The 18,470-nt window shown below is 38.7% G+C and overlaps 2 pseudogenes; both read left to right on the plus strand.

Moving 5' to 3' along the window:
• Positions 1-1,398: 1,398 nt before the first annotated feature.
• LOC101141700 (keratin, type I cytoskeletal 19-like) lies at positions 1,399-2,582 on the plus strand (annotated as a pseudogene).
• A 5,845-nt stretch (positions 2,583-8,427) lies between these two features.
• Positions 8,428-10,347, plus strand: LOC101142082 (protein BTG1-like; annotated as a pseudogene).
• The last annotated feature ends 8,123 nt before the right edge of the window (positions 10,348-18,470 follow it).

Below are 18,470 nucleotides of genomic sequence, written 5' to 3' on the forward strand. Positions count from 1 at the left end.
CCTCAGCCTCCCAAGTAGCTGGGACAACAGGTGCTCACCACCATGCCCAGCTAATTTTTGTATTTTTAGTAGAGACGGGGTTTCACCATATTGGGCAGGCTGGTCTCAAACTCCTGAACTTGTGATCCACCCACCTCGGCCTCCCAAAGTGCTGGGATTACAGGCGTGAGCCACCACGCCCGGCCCATCCGGTGAATCTCTTAAGACCTAGCATTTTTACTATAACTCATTTGAATGTTATATAAAATATATTCTCTTGAAACTTTATTTCAAAACAGTAACAACTTTAGATTTCATATTTAGGACACAATGTGTATGAAGCAACTTTTCAAGTGACACAGGACTTTTTGAGAGGAAAACTTGAGTTTGCTGTTTCTTCTGTGGTTCATTTTATAAACCAAGCGAGAGTCCTGGTAGAGGCTTAATTTTTTTCAGAAGAATGCCTAACTTACCTGCTGCCCATCTGATTTCTAAATATGGAACTATTCGACATAGCAATTAAGAATACAGGGACTCCAGGTCTTTCAGTGGGCTGCTATCTAGCTCCCATCCAAAGCTTGACTAACAGAGGTGATGTGTATAAAATACCAGACTGCTCCAAGCCTAGAAGTTTCTTTTAAGTATGGGTGCTCCCTCCCTGTTCTTGTCTCCACCGTGGAATACAATGGACTGCAATCTGACTTTCAGCTGATCACTGCCTGAAACTTCTGTGCATAGTTCTCTGCCTGGGATTCTGCTCCCACCAGTGAGGACGCCTTAATTTTTTCTTTTACTCACCTGTCCATTTAGTCTGTATATCATCACTAGACAATGCTGAAGTGTATTAGACTTTGCTAAAAGGGTTAGAGTAATTAATTATAGAAAACATTATAACACAAGAGGGAAAATACAGAGCTATATGGTAAATATACCTTGTCCAGCAGTCTATGAGTAAAAGCTCTAGATACTACATTCTTTCTAGGCGGTCTGTCATGGACACACTCAGCTCCTAATCTCAGTTCCTTGTTCTCACCTTCTTCCTATCCCTTTATTAAAGCACCTCATTCTTCTCTTCTCTGCTATCTTTCCAACAAACTTTTGAGAATGTCTGTCCAGTCCTCCTAGGAATTGATTCATCTCTCCACAGCAGTACATTTTTCCCGTCTGGGTTGTTCCGTCTAGAATAATGCCAGGGAACGGCCTTTGGTAGGACACCCAGTGGTGGGCTTGGTTAGCTTTCTGGGGAATATGGACTGTGCTTTAAATTCTGTGGCAGTCCATGGTGAGTTTAGGAGCTTGAAGCCTGGTTCCCTCTTAAGTTCTCCTCACCAGTGGTTTTGGTGTTTTATCAGCCCTTTTTTGGGTCCCCTCATAGCACAAAATCCACTCATAGCACAAAAATTCTTATAATTGGTAATAATGCAATTAAAATTTCCGATTCCTCCTGCCGATTGCAGCTCCTTGGACCGTTCTCTGCCTCACCCTAACTTCCTGCAGCTTTTGCCAGTCATTGGCCACTTAGTCTTTTGGGGGCTGGGCAGCGGCTCCGTGCACTTTGGGGTCGGGGGCGCCTTCCTAGAGCCCAGCATCCACTGGGGCTCCGAAGCCGTAGCCTGTGTCCTCCACCAACTTTGTGCCCTCATCCTCCTTCGGGGCTATGGCAGCGGCGATGCCAGCGTCCTGTGCAGGTCCGACAGGCTGCTGACGGGCACCAAGATCACCACGCAGAACATCCACGACCACTTGGTTCCTACCTGGACAAGGTGCGGGCTCTGGAGGAGGCCGGGTGAGCTGAAGGTGAAGATCCGCGACTGGACCCCGGGGCCCCGGCAATTACAGCCACTACTTCAAGACCATCGAAGACCTGCGGGACAAGATTCTTGGTGTCACCATTGAGAACTCCAGGATTGTCTTGCAGATTGACACCCGCCGCCTGGCTGCAGATCACTTCCGAACCAAGTCTGAGATGGAGCAGTCTCTGCGAAGGAGCTTGGAGGCAGACATCAAGGCCTGCGCAGGGCGCCCGATGAGCTGACCCCGCCAGGGCTGACCTGAAGACGCACATCCAAGGCCTGCAGGAGGAGCTGGATCACCTGGAGAAGAACCACAATGAGGAAATCAGTGCTGCGGGTGGCCAGGTCAGTGTGGAGGTGGATTCTGCTCCAGGCATTGGTCTTGCAAAGATCCCGGGCAACACGTGAAGCCAGTATGCGGTCATAGCTGAGCAGATGCCGAAGATGCTGAAGCCTGGTCACCAGCCAGACTGAGGAGCTGAGCTGGGAGGTCGCTGGCCACACGGAGCAGCTCCAGATGCGCAAGTCCGAGTCACGGACCGGTGGTGTACCCTCCGGGGTCTTGAGATTGAGCTGCAGTCGCAGCTCAGCATGAAAACCGCCTTGGAAGACCGTACTGCAGGAACGGAGGCCTGCGTTGAGGCCCAGCTGGTGCGGATCCAGGCTCTGAGCAGCGGTGCCGAAGTCCAGCTGGGCAATGTGTGTGCTGACTGCCAGAGGAGGCCTGAGCAGGAGATTACTGCCGACCGCATCCTGCTCGAGCGCCAGAAAGATCCTTACAGCAACCTGCCCACCTGCAAGGTCCGCTGAGTGGTAGGCTCCTGGGCTTCTGCTCTCCTTCAGAGGGAGGATCCTGGGTAGGGGATGGGAAGGGAGGGACCCTTACTCCTGGCTCTTCCCCTTACCTGCTAATAAAATTTTATGGCCCAAGGGGGTGGGGGGAAGAATGCAATTAACTTCCAAAGCAGTTTTTCTTACAGCAGTTTTCTCTGGCAGAAGCTGGAGTGGGGTGACTGGGTCTGCGGGTATATCATACTCGCTGTTACATGTTTTTGAAGTATGTGAAATCTATTCTCTTTGCTATGTATTTAGGCTCTATGATAAAACCAGACCACCAGAGTACTACACACCTGGACTATACTATCTTGACTTGTAATGGGGTTTCATGAAGTGGCTTGCTTTTGAATGTTACCAGCTAGCCATAACCTCTTTCTTTCTCTCTTTCTCTTTTTCTCTTTCTTCATCAAAAGATAGTTTCAAGAAATAACCATGTTTATTACTCAAAACCTACACAGGCACATCGGGCATATCCTAGGCACTTAATAACAATCGGTATTCATTAAATGAAGAACTATATTAAATTAATTTCTTAATTTGGTGCTAAATATAAATTTTTATTGAAGGCATTCATTATCACTAGTTGATGATACATTTATTATTTCATTCAATAAATATAAATTCTGTTGGTGACTACATAAGTACAAATAAATGGTCATTACTATTTGAGGAGAGAGATAGAGAAGAAAGTACCTTGTAATTTTTTAAATTTTTTCTAATCTTTCTCTGACTATAAAAAGTAATATATACTTATTATAAAATATATAAGTATGAAGAAAATATAAAGTAATGTGTGAGCTACCCACCAAATTCATAAACTGAAAGTATTTTCAGTATTATTGTATATAATAATATATATGAAGATGCAGGTATGGGTTTTCCTTTTTCCCATTTTACCCATTTTTTTTTTTTTTTCCCGAGATGGAGTTTCACTCTGTCGCCCAGGCTAGAGTGCAGTGGCGCGTTCTGCTCACTGCAAGCTCCGCCTCCCGGGTTCAGGAGTAGCTGGGACTACAGGCGCCCGCCACCACGCCCGGCTACTTTTTTTGTATTTTTAGTAGAGACGGGGTTTCACCGTGTTAGCCAGAATGGTCTAGATCTCCTGACCTTGTGATCCACCCGCCTCGGCCTCCCAAAATGCTGGGATTACAGGCGTGAGCCACCGCGCCTGGTGAACCATTTTTAAATGTACAGTTTAGTAGTGTAAAGTATATACACATTGTTGTGAGACAGATTTTCAGAGCTTTTATATCTTGCAAATCTGAAACTCTATACCTACTAAACAACCCACTAAACACTTCCCCTTTCTCCTCTTCTCTGTCCCTGGTAACCAGCGTTCTTCTTTCTGTTTTTATGAATTGGCTTGGATACTTCATATAGGTGAAATAATACAATATTTGTCATTTCGTGACTAGCTTATTTTACTTAGCAAAATTTCTTCAAAGTTCATCCATGTTGCAGCATGTATCAGAATTTCATTTCTTTTTAAGGCTGAATAATATTTGATTGTATGTATTCATTCTTCTATTGATGGACATTTGGCTCGCTTTTACTTCTTGGTTATTGGGACTAGTGCTATGACTGTGGTATATAAATATCTCTTCAAGACCATGTTTTCAATTCTTTTGGATATACACCCATAAGTAAAATTCCTGGATCATATGGTAGTTCTATATGAATTTTTTGAGGAAACTTGACGGTGTTTTCCATAGCAGTTAAACCATTTTACAATCCCACCAACTGTGCACAAGGGTTTCAATTTGTCCCCATCCTTGCCAACACTTGTTACTTTCTGGTTTTTTTTTTTTATAGCAGCCATCCTCACAGATGTGAAGTATTATGTCATTGTGATTTTGATTTGCATTTCTCTGGTGATTAGTAATGTTGAGCACCTTTTCAATGTTTATTAGCCATTTGTATATATTCTTTAGAGAAATATCTATTCAAATATTTTGCACACTTTAAAATCTAGTTATTTGATTGTTTTTTCATTGTTTAGTTGTGGGAGTTCTTTATATATTGTGGATAATAACTTCTAAATATATTCTTTGTAAATTTTCTTTCCCCATTTTGTATGTTGCCCTTCACTCTTTTCATTGTGTCCTTTGATGCACAAATGTTTTCAAGTTTGATGTAGTCCCATTTATCTTTTTTTGCTTTTGTTACCTGTGCTTTTGGTGTCATATCTAAGAAGTCATTGACAAACCCAATGTCATGAGATTATCCTGTCTGTTTTCTTCTAGAAATTTTATAGTTTTAGGTCTTATGCTTATGTCTTTAATATATTGTAAGTTAAATTTTGTAGATAGTGTAAAATAAAGGTTTAACTTTCATTTCCAGTGTTCCCAACACCATTTGTTGAGGAGACTATCATTTTCCCAATGAGTGGTCTTGGCACCCTTGTTGAAGATCATTTGACCGTATACACACAGGCTTATTTCTAGGCTCTTTATTCTATTACGATGGTTTATTTGTCTGTCTTTATGCCAGTGCAACACTGTTTTGATCAATGTATCTTTGTATATGCTTTGAAATCAGGAAGTGTGAGTCTAATACCTTTGTTCTTCTTCCAAAGTTGTTTTGGCTATTTCAGATTCCTCGAGATTCTGTATGAATTTGGGGATGGATTTTCCTTTTAAAAGTGAGAGTTTACTATACATTTTGGTCTTCCATTATTTAAATTAAAATATATGTTGGGGACAGCTTTCCATGTTAGTATATCTCTATTAAGAGGATTATACTCTTTTGAATAATTACATTTTATAATTTTATGTATATTATAATCAATCCCATAGTGATATTTAATCAGATTTTTGTTATTCTAGTTATCACTTCAATGAGCATCCTTGTTTTTGAGGTATAGTCTGTAAGGTAAGTTACTAGAGGTGAAAAAGTTAGATCAAAGGGTAAACACTAGGATGTAAATTCCACAAAGGAAAGGATGTTGTTCATTGCTGTATTCCCAGTGCCTAGAACAGTACCTAGCACACACTGTGTACAGTTATTTGATAAATATTCAGTTAATGATGAAAGGGTACATACTATATATATGTTTATATATTTGTGTTTTATGTATGCTTATATAAATATCAATATAATTTATATACATACATAGTTTATATACATATATATATACATTTCTAAATTTCTAAGATATAACTCTTGAGTTGAATCTCACAAAAAATGAGAAGATATTTTCCAAGCAGACTGTGGCAGACACTGCTCATTGGCTAAACTACCCACAACATCCCTCTCTCTAGGCATCTTCAAACCAGAGTGACTATGGTGCTGTTTGGGCAATGAGATATAAGTAGAAAACTGCTTGGTAGGGCTTATGGGAAACATTTGCTTTCTTAAAAGGAAGAGTTGTAGTGGGCATACCCCTGAATGTCCTTCCTTGTTCTTACTTAATGGAAAATAGATGTGATATTTAATATTTCAATGACCATCTTGAGACAGCAAAGTAACAAGCAGGGGGATGTTAAGGAAGTCTGAAAGATAAAATGGGCCTTGGTCCTCATCAGCATTATTGGGCAATTCTATCAACCTTGGAACACCAACCTATGGACTTTCCTGTTTGTTTAAGCAGCTGCTAGTTGCTTTTCTGTTATTTATTGCCAGAGGGATTCCAGCTGATACAAAATATTTTCAAGATAGGTCAGTGTGATAAACGACATGGGTTGTGAAACAACATACGGTGTTAAGTCATCTGCAAGTACAGAAAGGAGGTCAACTTGACTGTGGCTTAGGGATTAGGCTAAAGAGAGAGAGAGTCAGAGCCCTGTGTGCCATATGAAAGAATCTGGATTCCATTCTGCAGGCAGTTGTGTAGATAATGAAGTGAGTTAGGCATGAGAGAAACATGATTACTCTGGCATGAATATGACACACACACATTGGAGAAGGGCAATATAGTCAGCAGGAAGACCATTCAGGGGGCTAATTCAATGTTCAGTTGAAAGAAAATGAGGGCCCAAAGTAAGATTACAACAGTGGGAAGAGTGAGAAAAATATGGATTTCAAATGTACGTGATGTGACCTAATGACTACTTTAATATGTATGGGCACGTTGGAGAGAGAAGTTGTGTTACTGCAAATTATCACATCTGAAGCACCATTGAGGTAAAGGACACAATTTTCTAATAAAGCATTTAAAGAAAAAATTTCCACCTGATTAATGATTAGATGTGTATCCAATTATGAAACACTACTGATCACAAAACATATCTTGATTTCAGAGATGTGAAAAGATGTGCCTCTTTGAATGAATGAAAACTGGTATAGCTAAACTAATATTTATAGATACTGTACGCCAGGCATTGTGATAGGCACCTTGCTTATTTCACTTAGTGAACTCAAAACTTTATGAAAAAGGTGTGGGTTTTTTTTTCATTTTAGAGATAAGTAAAGGATGATTGTAGATTTCCTACTAGGGCAAGTGCTGGGTTTGTTGCTAATAACAGATAGGGAAAGTAGACATATTGAATTTGAGGTTCTTTTGAGATATCCAGTGAAGCTATTCAAGTAGGGAGCTGGGCACAGAGTTCAGAAGTTAAAGAAAAAAGTGATTAATTGGGTTCAGTCAATATTTAAAGGCTGACAATGAGCCAAGCTCTTGAATTAGGTACTGGGGATGTGTGGCAAGTAAAGCAATCAAGTGGAGGAGATGGATATTATTTAGTCAGTTCACAATAATTTTAATGCATATTTTGTGTCAGATACTGTTCTGTGGTTAACAAAAACCACATGTTCCTGCCATTGGGGATTTTACATTCCTGTGGAAGAATACAGATCAAAGTATATAAACAAATAAATTAAATAAGGTAATTCCATATGATGATAAATGCTGTGAAAGAAAAAAATATTTCTTTTCTTCCCTGAACATCTAGGGAGATCCAACATAGATTGTGCATTCAGTCAAGACCTCTCTTATGATATGGCATTTAAGCTGGGAATTTATCCTTGCAAAAAGGGAGAGGGCAAGTTATACAGCATTATAGGCAGAGGGAAGCATGTGCTAAACTCCCCAGACAGAAATAAAGTATTCAAGATTAGAGAGGGCCAATGTGCTGACACATCATCACCAAAGAGGGGAAAAGTATGAGGCAAGAGAATCACGGTGAAAATAGCAATCTGGGAGCTACCTATACACACTATTAAAAGTTGTAGAAATGAATGAAGAAAATGTAGAGTGCAAAGAACAAGCAGCATAGATCTAAATCTAGAAGAATCTCAACATTTAGAGATCTGATAAAGAAGAAGATATCCAGAAACTGGTCTGTGGAGGAGGGGCCTCAGAAGAAAAACAAAAAAGTGTTATTTTACAGAAATCAAAGGTAGAGATTGTTCTAGGAAGTATAGATTGTTGGGTTTAATGCTGCTGGCAAGAACCCTGCTCTCAATATCGACCTTGGTAGAATTGGAAGGAAGTCTACGGAACTCTTCTTTCCCTGGTTAGACTTTGCCTGTCTTGGTCTCAATAACTATCATGGCAGAATTGCAAAATTGCACAAGGGACTACAGAACCCATGGTGTTGTGGAGAAGAATGCCATTTCCAATCTCTCCATCATTCCCCACCTCAAGTGCTTGACTCCGGTCTCAAGAGGGAGGCTATAATCCAGACCTCTTCGTAAGAGAAAATCAAACTAATGCCCATACACCCATACATCTCTATTTACTTCAGTTGCTACAAGAAAAAGACACCAGGTGTCTTTTTTCTTTTAAAAATTTTATTTTATTGTGGTAAGAACATTTAACATGAGATCTCCCTTTTAACAAATTGTAAGTGTACAATATATTATTGTCGACTATAAGTACAACATTGTAGAGCAAATCTCCAGAGCTTATTTACCTTGCTTCACTGAAATTTTATGTCCATTGATTACAAACTCCTCGTTCCCTCTTCAATTTAGCCCCTGACAGCTACTGTTTTACTCTTTGATTCTATGAATTTGGCTGTTTTAGATAAATCATGTAAGTGGAATCATGCAGTATTTGTCTTTCTGTGACTTATTTCACTGAGCATAATGTCCTCAAGATTCATTAGTTTTGTCGTATACAGAATTTTCTTCTTTTTAAAGAAGTTCGCCCTTCGGTGCTGGAAAGGCAACTGTTGGGATCTTCAGAGGCTGTGCAGCTAGGGGTGGAGGCAGCTGGGGAGGTCCCAGCCATGTAACCAAACCGCCATCGCTCCTCTCTTCCTCTCTTCTGCCTCTTCTTGTCTAGAAAATAACTTTTTTACTCTAATGAAAGAAAAAAGTAGCTGTCTGCCCCTCACACCCTCTCTTCCCGTCAGCCCTGTGCTCCGTGAGGAAGCCCTGGGGGCTGCTCAGCTGCTGAGGCAGCGCAGCCGAGCCCCGGCATTCCCGGGCCGCCCCACCTCTGCCTCCTTGCATCCCTTCTACCCCAGAGCCACCACCAGGGTAGGCGAGATGGCCGCCTCCATGTCCTTCGTCTCCAAGTTTCTCCACAGCAAAGGGCTCACGAACGGGCAACAGCTGCAGACCTTCAGCCACAGCCTGCAGGAACTGCTGACAGAACATTATAAACATCACTGATTCCCAGAAAAGCCATACAAAAGATCGAGTTATCTTTGTATTCGCATCAACCATGAAATGGATCCCCTGGACAGGCAGCACAGCGGATTGGACCGAGCAGTCAGGAGCTGTTCAAGCTTCTCCCAAGTGAACTCACACTCTGGGTTGGGCTCACGCTCACCTCAACCTATGAGATGTCTGTCCTGCAGAATTGGAGAGGATGGCTCCATCTGTGTGCTGTATGAAAGCCCCACCAGCAGGGGGTAGCACTCAAAACAGCACCGACATACAAATGGTAGACAGCTGAATAAACTGTAAGGACGAATTTCTCTTGGGCAGAACCAGCCCTTCCAAAAACTACAGTATGATGACTGTATCAGGTTAAGATGGATCATCTTATAGTGCATGGATAAATTTGATTTTGGCTTTGGGTGGGCTCCTATTGGGGATGGATTATGGAATTTAAACCATGTCACAGCTGTGAAGATCCGGCACAAGATAGAGTGGTAAACATTTTTTTAAAAGTGACAGTGCCATAGTTTGTACAGTACCTTTCAATAATTTAATAGCCTGTGAGTCCAAGTAAATGATCACTTTATTTGCTAGGGAGTGAAGTCCTAGAGTGATTTCAGCTTCTCCCAGACATACTTAAATTTTTACATCAATTCCTTTAAAGAAAATCTGTATGTCAAAGAACCTTTCTCTGTAGTAGATCTCGCAGAGGAATTTGCACTATCACACTTGAAAATTATTGTTTACCTTTTTGGCAGCTCAATAGGGGAGCTCAACGTTTTAAACATGGTAGTACTGGAAATTTTACGACAAGACTTTTACCTAGCAAATATTTCTAAATGTACATAAAGACAAGCTAGCAAACATGACCTGGGAAAATGGTCAGACTTTGTATTGTGTTTTTGACCTTGAAAGTAGCGAGTGACCAGAATCTGCCATGGCAACGGGTTTTTAAAAAGACCCTTAGAAAGACTGTTTCAACTGTGGTGTTGGCACCAGCCAGCTCTACGTACATTTGCTAGCTTGTAGTTTTCTAAGACTGAGTAAACTTCTATTTTAGAAATTGGAGGTCTGGTTTGTAACTTTCCTGGGTAAAAGTATTTTCATCTATTTTGTGAACTTTGTTAATCATCTTTTATTTGGTAAATTATGAATGGGTATACATTTGTACAGTTCGTGTATATTGATTGTGGCAAAGTTGTATTGATTTCTATATTTTGGATGAGAAATTTTTCTTCTGTAATAAATTGTTTCTTATCTTGGCATTTAAAAAAGGCAATAGTCCATTGTGCATGTGTGTGTGCATATATATGTGCATATATATATGCATGTATATATAATATGCATATACACATATACAAATATAGATGAATATATACACCATGTTTCCATAGCAGTTGCACCATTTTGCATTAACACCAACAGTATACAAAGATTCCAGTTTTCTCCACATCTTTGCCAACCACTTGTCGTCTTTTATTTGATAATAGGCATCCTGACATGTGTGAAGCGATATCTCATTGTGGTTTTGATTTGCATTTCCCTGATTAGTGGCATTGAGCATTTTTTCATATACCTATTGGCCATTTGTATGTTTTCTTTTGAAAGATGTCTACTCAGATCCTTGCCCATTTTAAAGTCATGTTATTAGTTTTTTTGCTGTTGAGTTGAGTTGTAGGAGTTGCTTATATGTTTTGGATAGCAACCCCTTGTCAGACACATGGTTTGCAAATATTTTCTACCATTCCATATGTTGTCTTTTCACTCTGTTGATTATTCCTTTGCTTTGCAAGAGCTTTCCAGTTTGACATAGTTCAACTTATTTGTTTTTGTTTTCATTGTCTGTGATTTTGGTGTCATATCCAAGAAATCATTGCCAAGACCAAGGTCATAAAGCATGTCTTTTATTTTTTCTTTTATCAGTTTTACAGTTTCAGGCCTTACTTTTATGTCTTTAATCCACTTTGAGTTAATTCTTGTGTATGGTGTAAGATAAACATCAAATTTTATTGTTTTGCTTATGGATATACAGTTTTCTCCACACCATTTGTTGAAGGGACTATCCATTCCCCCCAGTGTATTCTTGGTACCCTTGTCAAAGACCAGTTGACCTTTTATGTGTGCATTTATTCCTGAGATCTCTATTCTGTCATTGATGTTTATATTTCTTTATGCCGGCACCATACTGTTTTGATTACTGTGGTTTTGTACTAAATTTTGAAATTAGGAAGTGTGAGTCCTCCAGCTTTCTTCTTCTTTCTCAAGATTGATTTTGTTATTTGTGGTGTTTTCTCATTCCCTATAAATTTTAGGATTTCCTTTTCTATTTTTTTAAACAATACCAATGTGATTTTGACAGGGGTTGCATTGAATCTGTAGATTGCTTTTGATATTATGGTTATTTTAACAATAGTAAGTCTTCCAATCAATGAACATGGTATATATTTTTATTTAATTGTGTCTTAATTTCTTTCATCAATGTTTTGTTTCCAGACACAGGTCTTTCACTTCCTCGGAAAAGTTTTTCCTTAAGTATTTAATTCTTTTTTGTGCTATTGTAAATGGGATTGTTGTCTTAATTTCCTTTTCAGAGTTTATTGCTAGTGTATAGAAATGCAACTGATTTTTGTAAGTTGATTTTGTAGCTTGCAATCTTACTGTATTTGTGTATTAGTTTTAACAGTTTTTTAAAATGGAGCCTTTGGGATTTTTAATACGTAATATAATGGCATCAGCAAACAGGAAAAAATTTATCTCTTCCTTTCTGATTCGGTAGGCTTTAATTTATTTTTCTTACCTAACTGTTCTGGCTAGGGCTTTGGTTCTATATTGAATAAAAGTGGCAAGAGTGGGCATCATTGCCTTGCTCCTGTTCTTAAAGGAAAAGCTTTCAACTTTTCACCGTTGAGTCTGATATTATCTATGGGCCTTTCATATATAGCCTGTATTATATTGAGATACTCTCCTATTTATAGTTTCTTGAGAGTTTTTAACATGAAAGAATGTTGAATTTTGTCAAATGCTTTTTCTGCATGTATTTATATAATTATGTGATTTTTTTCCCCTTTATTCTGTGAATGTGGTACAAATTTATACATACTGAACCATCCTTGCATCCTGGGAATAAATACTACTTGGTCATGATGTATGATCCCTTTAATGTGCTGTTGGATTCTATTTCCTAATATTTTTTGAATATTTTTTGCATCTATATTCATCAGAGATACTGGCCTGTCATTTTTTTTTTCTTGTAGTGTCCTTGTCTGGCTTTGGTAGCAGTGTGCTACTGGCCTTATAAAATGAGTTTGGAAGTGTTCTCTCACTTTTTGGAAGCATTTGAGACTGATTGGCACTTTTTAAAAAAAATGTGTATTAGAATCTACCTGTGGAGCTATCTGATCCTGGGTTTTTATTTGTTAGAAGGATTTTTGTTATTCATTAAATCTCCATACTAATGATAGGTCTGTTCAAACTTTCTTGATTGTTACTTTTGGCATGTTTTGTGTATTTGGGGATTTACACAATTCTTCTAGGTTATTCGATTAGTTGACATATTTGTTCACTTATGATCATTTTTATTTCTAAAAGAGCAGTTATAATGTATCTTCTTTCATTTCTTTTTTTTTTAGTCCAAATAAGGATGTGTTAATTATTTTTTTCAAAAAACCCACTGAGCCTCTTTGATTTTTTTCTTTTCTTGTTTTATTTATTTCTTCTCTAATTTTTGTTATTTCTTTCTCTCTGCTAATTTTGAGCTTAGTTTGTTCTTTTTCTAGCCTCTTGAAGTATAAATTTGGGTTGATTATTTTAGATCTTTGTTCTTTGTTAATGTAGGTATTTATCACGGTAAACCTCCTTCTTAATAGTGCTTTTGCTGAATACCATAATTTTAGTGTTTTTTATTTTTGTTTTCATTTGTATTAAGGCACTTTAAATTCCTTCTTGATTCCTTCTTTCACTCAATGACTTTTCAAGAGTCTGTTGTTTAATATCTATGTATTTTTTATTTTTCCAGTCTTCCTTCTGTTATTGATTTATAGTTTAATTTTGTTGTGGCCAGAAAGACACTTGGTGTGATTTCAATCTTTCTAAATTTGTTATAACTTATTTTGTGACTTAATATGTGACTTATCCTGGAGAAGGATCTGAGTGCACATGAGAAGAGTTTGTATTCAGCTGCTGTTTGGTGGAATATTCTGCATATGTCTGTTTGGTCCATTTGGTCTATTGTGTTATTCAAGTCTGCTGTTTTCTTATGGATACGGATTTCTGTCTGAATGATGTATCCATTATTGCAAATAGTATTGAAGTCTCCTACTATTATTTTATTGCTCCCTATTTCTCTTTTCTGTTTTTCCAATGTTTGCTTTATATATTTAGGTGTTCTACTGTTGGATGCATATATAATTGTAATTGTTATATATTCCTGTTGAATTGACCCTTTTATCATTATAAAATTTCCCTTTTGGTCTCTTGTAACAGTTTTTAACTCAGTCTATTTTATCTGATATAAGCGTAGCCACTCCTCCTGTAAGTTAAAGAAAGAGGAAAGAAACATGAAAAATGGCTCAACAGTCAAAGACAGGTTTATTTTGGAGAATAAACCTGAGAGGGGATTCTGACCAATTTTTGGTCAGGACCACTCTCTCTTACAGACTAAGAGTATTTAAGGGTTTTAGGGTAAGAGAGCTTATCAGAGGCTTGGAATGTTTCTGTGTGGAGGAGAAGTTTATTGCGGGGTTGGAATGTCTCTGGTCAGAGGGGAGGTTATCTTGGGGCTGCATCTCTCTGGCCAGAGAGGAGGTTATCTTGGGATGGGCATGTCTCTGGCTGGGGAGGGGTTTATTTTCGTGTTGGAATGTTTCTGGTCAGAGATGTCATTTGTGGTTTATGGTCATGCTGACATTAGCCATTAGGCTGATGCCCTTTGGGGCAGTTTTTGGGTAGTTGTCTGTGAAATGGCCATGATCCTGTCAGTTAAAAATCTTTGGAAAAGATTAATTAGGCAGGGTAAGAACATTAGTCCTAGGCATAGTAGTAGGGGGGCGCCCAGGAATGGGATGACCCATGCTATGGTTTTTTTCCCAAATCAAGAATCCATTTGGTTGTTTTGGAATTCCCTTAGCTTTTTGGCCCTTTCTTTAAGTTATTTAGCAGTGTTTCTTACTCGGCCCAATTGGTTGAGATAGAAGCAACATTCCTTACCTAATGAGAGGCAGAGGCACATGTTTGGAAAGGGCCACGTGTTATTTTCTGCCAGTAACCATTATTAAAAAATAAATCATGGTAGGAATGGTTTGCATTATTATACTTGGTTTAATTATTTGCATACAGTGCAGCAAGAATAATTATTTGTTACCTAGGCCTTTTAAACTGGCATTGATGGAATTTTGTTCCATAGAAGGAATCTGAGATAAGGCCTTTTAAAGCTGAGCCCAGTCATGGAATTGTACCATTAAATACCTATGAGTTGGGTGAATTCCTCTCCTCCTGAGGTTCCAAGATAACTTGGGGGTCCTGGCCTGTCAGAAAGTGACATTCTTTACTTACCACAGGTCAGAAACCCTGTACAGGGACTGTGCACATAAAATATGAGGCCAGTTTCCCAAGAGCTTTATTGGCTCCATAAGTCAAGTTTGATTCCTTAAAGGACAGCACACCTCTCCAGTCAAAGCCTTGGTAAAATAACCAGTTTTTCAAATCGTGTTCTGTTACAAAATAAAACAGATTCTTATTGCACTGATGCAAATAACTATATTGCCATAACTTAAATATACTCAAAAAGTAAAAAAGATTACTTCAGTCTCTAGGGGACCAAAAACAAGTCAACAATTGTTTATGGATGACAAAAAGTTTTATAGTAGCCATAAAGTTACAATTGACAAGAATATCTGTTACCTTTGTGGCATGCAATATTTTAACATAACAATTATAATTATTACTGATAACGTACACTAAGATATATCAGAAATATAGGAGTCTCTTATAACTTTGGAACACATACCAATAACATATGTATACAAATATAGCCCAAAGAAAGCCAAACACCATTTTATATTTGACAATGCTTCCTGTATGATTTTATACCAAATAAGCCAAATTTTACCTTTATATTAGTGGGCTACTAATGTTAAACTCAATTTTTAATAGAACCTTGTAGATACATTTACCCGATTTTAGTGTTTGACCATAAGGTAAGATTTCTATAGACCCTTTTTAACCCTTTATAATTTTTGTTAAAGAGCAGGTTAGTGCTTTAAGAGAAACCAAACCCACTGTGCTTTTATTTTAATGTCAGTTTACAGAAAAACTGGATGATACTCCTTTAACTTTAGCCAATATATTTACACACAGAATTTCCTTTACAATTAACCTTCCAAAACTTGCTTAAACCTTCATTTTTATTTTATTCAACTTAAAACAATTCTTTAACCTTTTAATCTAGGTAAAAATCCACATTCTCATGCCTCCTTATAATCTTTTTACCAAAAGTATATGTAAACTGTTTTTTCAATAGTCTTAAATACATGTTACACTGTTAACTTTTAGCAACCTTTACTTTTGTTGGTAAGTTTGGGATTTTAATTATGTACTAGGTGGAGAGCCTAGGACCCAGACAGAAGTTCAGATAAGGTCCGACTTATTCCAGCATTTAACTCCATGTGTCCTAGGTCTTACCTAGCTGCAAAGCAGGCAAGTTGTACAGCTAAGAGTTATATGGCATTTTATAAAGCATTCAGGAGTCCTAATCACTTTTAAATTGTACAACATTTCTTGCATAAATTCCCTTTTATAAATTTTTTCATGACTTACATGGACAATCTCTGACATGCCTCGACTTTGTTGTAAACATCCCTCTCTTTAAACAACTAGTTAATTTACTTCAGGACAGGAATTTACCATATATGATTCTTTTTTGTATAAATTCTCTTTTCTTTAATATCAAAGATGATAACAGTCCTTTCCCAAAGCAAACTTCCTTCATGTCTGTGCACTAGACTGCCTAAGGCCACAAAATTAGAAGTTAGGGTATTTCACTAAATAGTTCAAGATGAAGCTATCTTTATTAAACCAATATTAATGTTTCATTTATTAAAAAATTACACAAGCAAAGATTATTCTGTTTGGGCTGAGTTATAGTTTTGTAGACTCTATGCCAAATTTTGACACCTAATAGTATTTGGCAGAGATAAGTACGAAATTGCTTGATTAATAAATGCAAACAAAAATGTATGCTGGCAACTCTTAAAACATTTCTAATTTTACTGTGCCAGTAAGTTTTAAAGATTAAAGTCACGTGAACTGAAAGGTCCCATAGCTTTTACTTTTCCCCTAAAAATATTTGATTTAAGCACTTATTTTTCTTAGGCCAGTTAATTAGAGCTTTGTAAATAGACATTGCACACCTAACACATATATAGCCACATAGACAACCAGAAGAAAATCCAGTAGTTATAAGATTTTTTTTCTAATTTTCCAATTGGATTATTGGCCTTTGGGTGAGGCCCTTTAAGAACAGGGCTAGGAAAATAATTTCCAGGGCCTAATAAACAAGTAAAGCTGGGAGACAAAGACAGATTTTGAGAGGTACTTATTTACCTCTAATTCCAGGGGTTCCATAAGGAAAACAAAGGTTTTTCCCCAAATGGGATTTGTGGCAACTTTTCTGTTTTCCCAAGGAATCCCAGGCCACCAGAAGTCATTTTAGGGTCTTTAATACCTGCACCAAGAGTGGCAAGAAAGAATGGAGAAAAGTAATTCAGATTCAGTTGACTGGGAAAAAACCTTTTCCAGGAAAACAAGATTTATGAAGAGAAAAACATAAAGGCCTTTGAATATACTCATAGCTTGGACATCGATTTTAATTAAGCTGAGTGCTCTTTTTCATCAGGGGTGAGGGTTGAGGTTAGAATTATATAAATAATATGCCAAGTTAAATTAAAGGATTGGTTTATGTGCAGGAATTCCCTGTGATAATGAGAGGGATTTTCAGAGAAAGATCCAAGGTGCTGTTTAATCTGTGACAAATCAGACATGGAGAAAGGGACATGAACACAAGCAATACCTTCGACCCTAGCCACTTCCCAGAGTAGGAGAAAGGCAGAGATGGTTTGACTGGTTGAAGCAGTTTTTGAATGAGTAACAGGTGGAGAAGGAGGAAGAGTGGAGTTTGGGGCTGAGGGTTCGGACAGGCAAGAAGTGGATCCAGGGGGATGAGGATAGAGAGGGCATTCATCTGTAGGGTCAAAAGGGGTTTCAGAGGAAGGGGTTTAGAAGGAAGGAATTTCAGAGGAAGGAGAAACCTGGGGAGGGTTTTATTAAGAAGGATTTCATGAGGGGTGCAAGCTTGACACAGGGAGGGTCAGGATCTTAGGTAGAAGAAAGCCTGAATATTCAGGCAAGAACCTCCTGCCATTTGCTGTTCCTGGTTATAAAGTTGTCAAGGTCCCTGAGAATTTGAAAAATCAAAGGTGCCATTTTCGGGCCATTAGCTGTCATTATCTAATTTGCACTGGGGCCCGGCCACGTTGCAATAAAAAGCCAAACACTTTGGCTTTATGCTTCCCATAAGCCAAGTTTGGCAAGGCTGTGAAGGAGACAGCCCAGTGGAGAGGACATAGAAATTTTGGATTGTTGAGCACCTATGTGGACTGGTAAGAAGAAGCCTAGGGTGTCTGTTTTTGTTCTAGGTGTCCCCAGACAAAAGACAGAGACCCAGAATCCTCTTTCTAAAGAGAACAATTAAGCTGAGAAGAAACTGAGTGTCCCCAAGATTTCTTCTAGCCTAGTCCCACTGGTCCTCTGAGGATCAGGATGGCATACCTGACTTTCCCAGGTACCATGAGAAAGTCAGGGGAAGGCAGATCTTACCAGTTGGCTGGATTAGTGTCCAATATTGGATGTTCCAGTTGGAATTGGCAAAGGGCCTCTTGAACCAGAGCCACATGAGGAAGAGAGAGAGAGAGACAGAGAGAGACAGAGAGAGAGACAGAGAGAAAGGAAAGTGAGGATGAGGGAGGAGGAGGGGACAAGGGTTAGAGAGCAAAATACCCACTGTGGGTGGTCAGAAGTGGTCAGGTCTCAGGACTCTGAGACCTGAGAGTTTTGAGAGCCCACTGGAGAGTAGCCCCAGCCTGAGCCTCACAGTTCCCTTCAGGTTAGTTGTCCTGCTCATGTAAATCACTTGAAAAGTGAAGTAAGAGGCAAGATGGGGTGGTTGGCCAGAGACTCTCAGGATCCAGTGGGATGAGCTGCCGCTGCCCACTGCTTCCTGGGTTGCAAGAGAGCCTCTACCCACAACACCCGTCCTGG

The sequence above is a fragment of the Gorilla gorilla genome, chromosome 10 (assembly GCF_029281585.2).
Source record: "Gorilla gorilla gorilla isolate KB3781 chromosome 10, NHGRI_mGorGor1-v2.1_pri, whole genome shotgun sequence".
In the NCBI taxonomy this organism is placed as follows: Eukaryota; Metazoa; Chordata; class Mammalia; order Primates; family Hominidae; genus Gorilla; species Gorilla gorilla.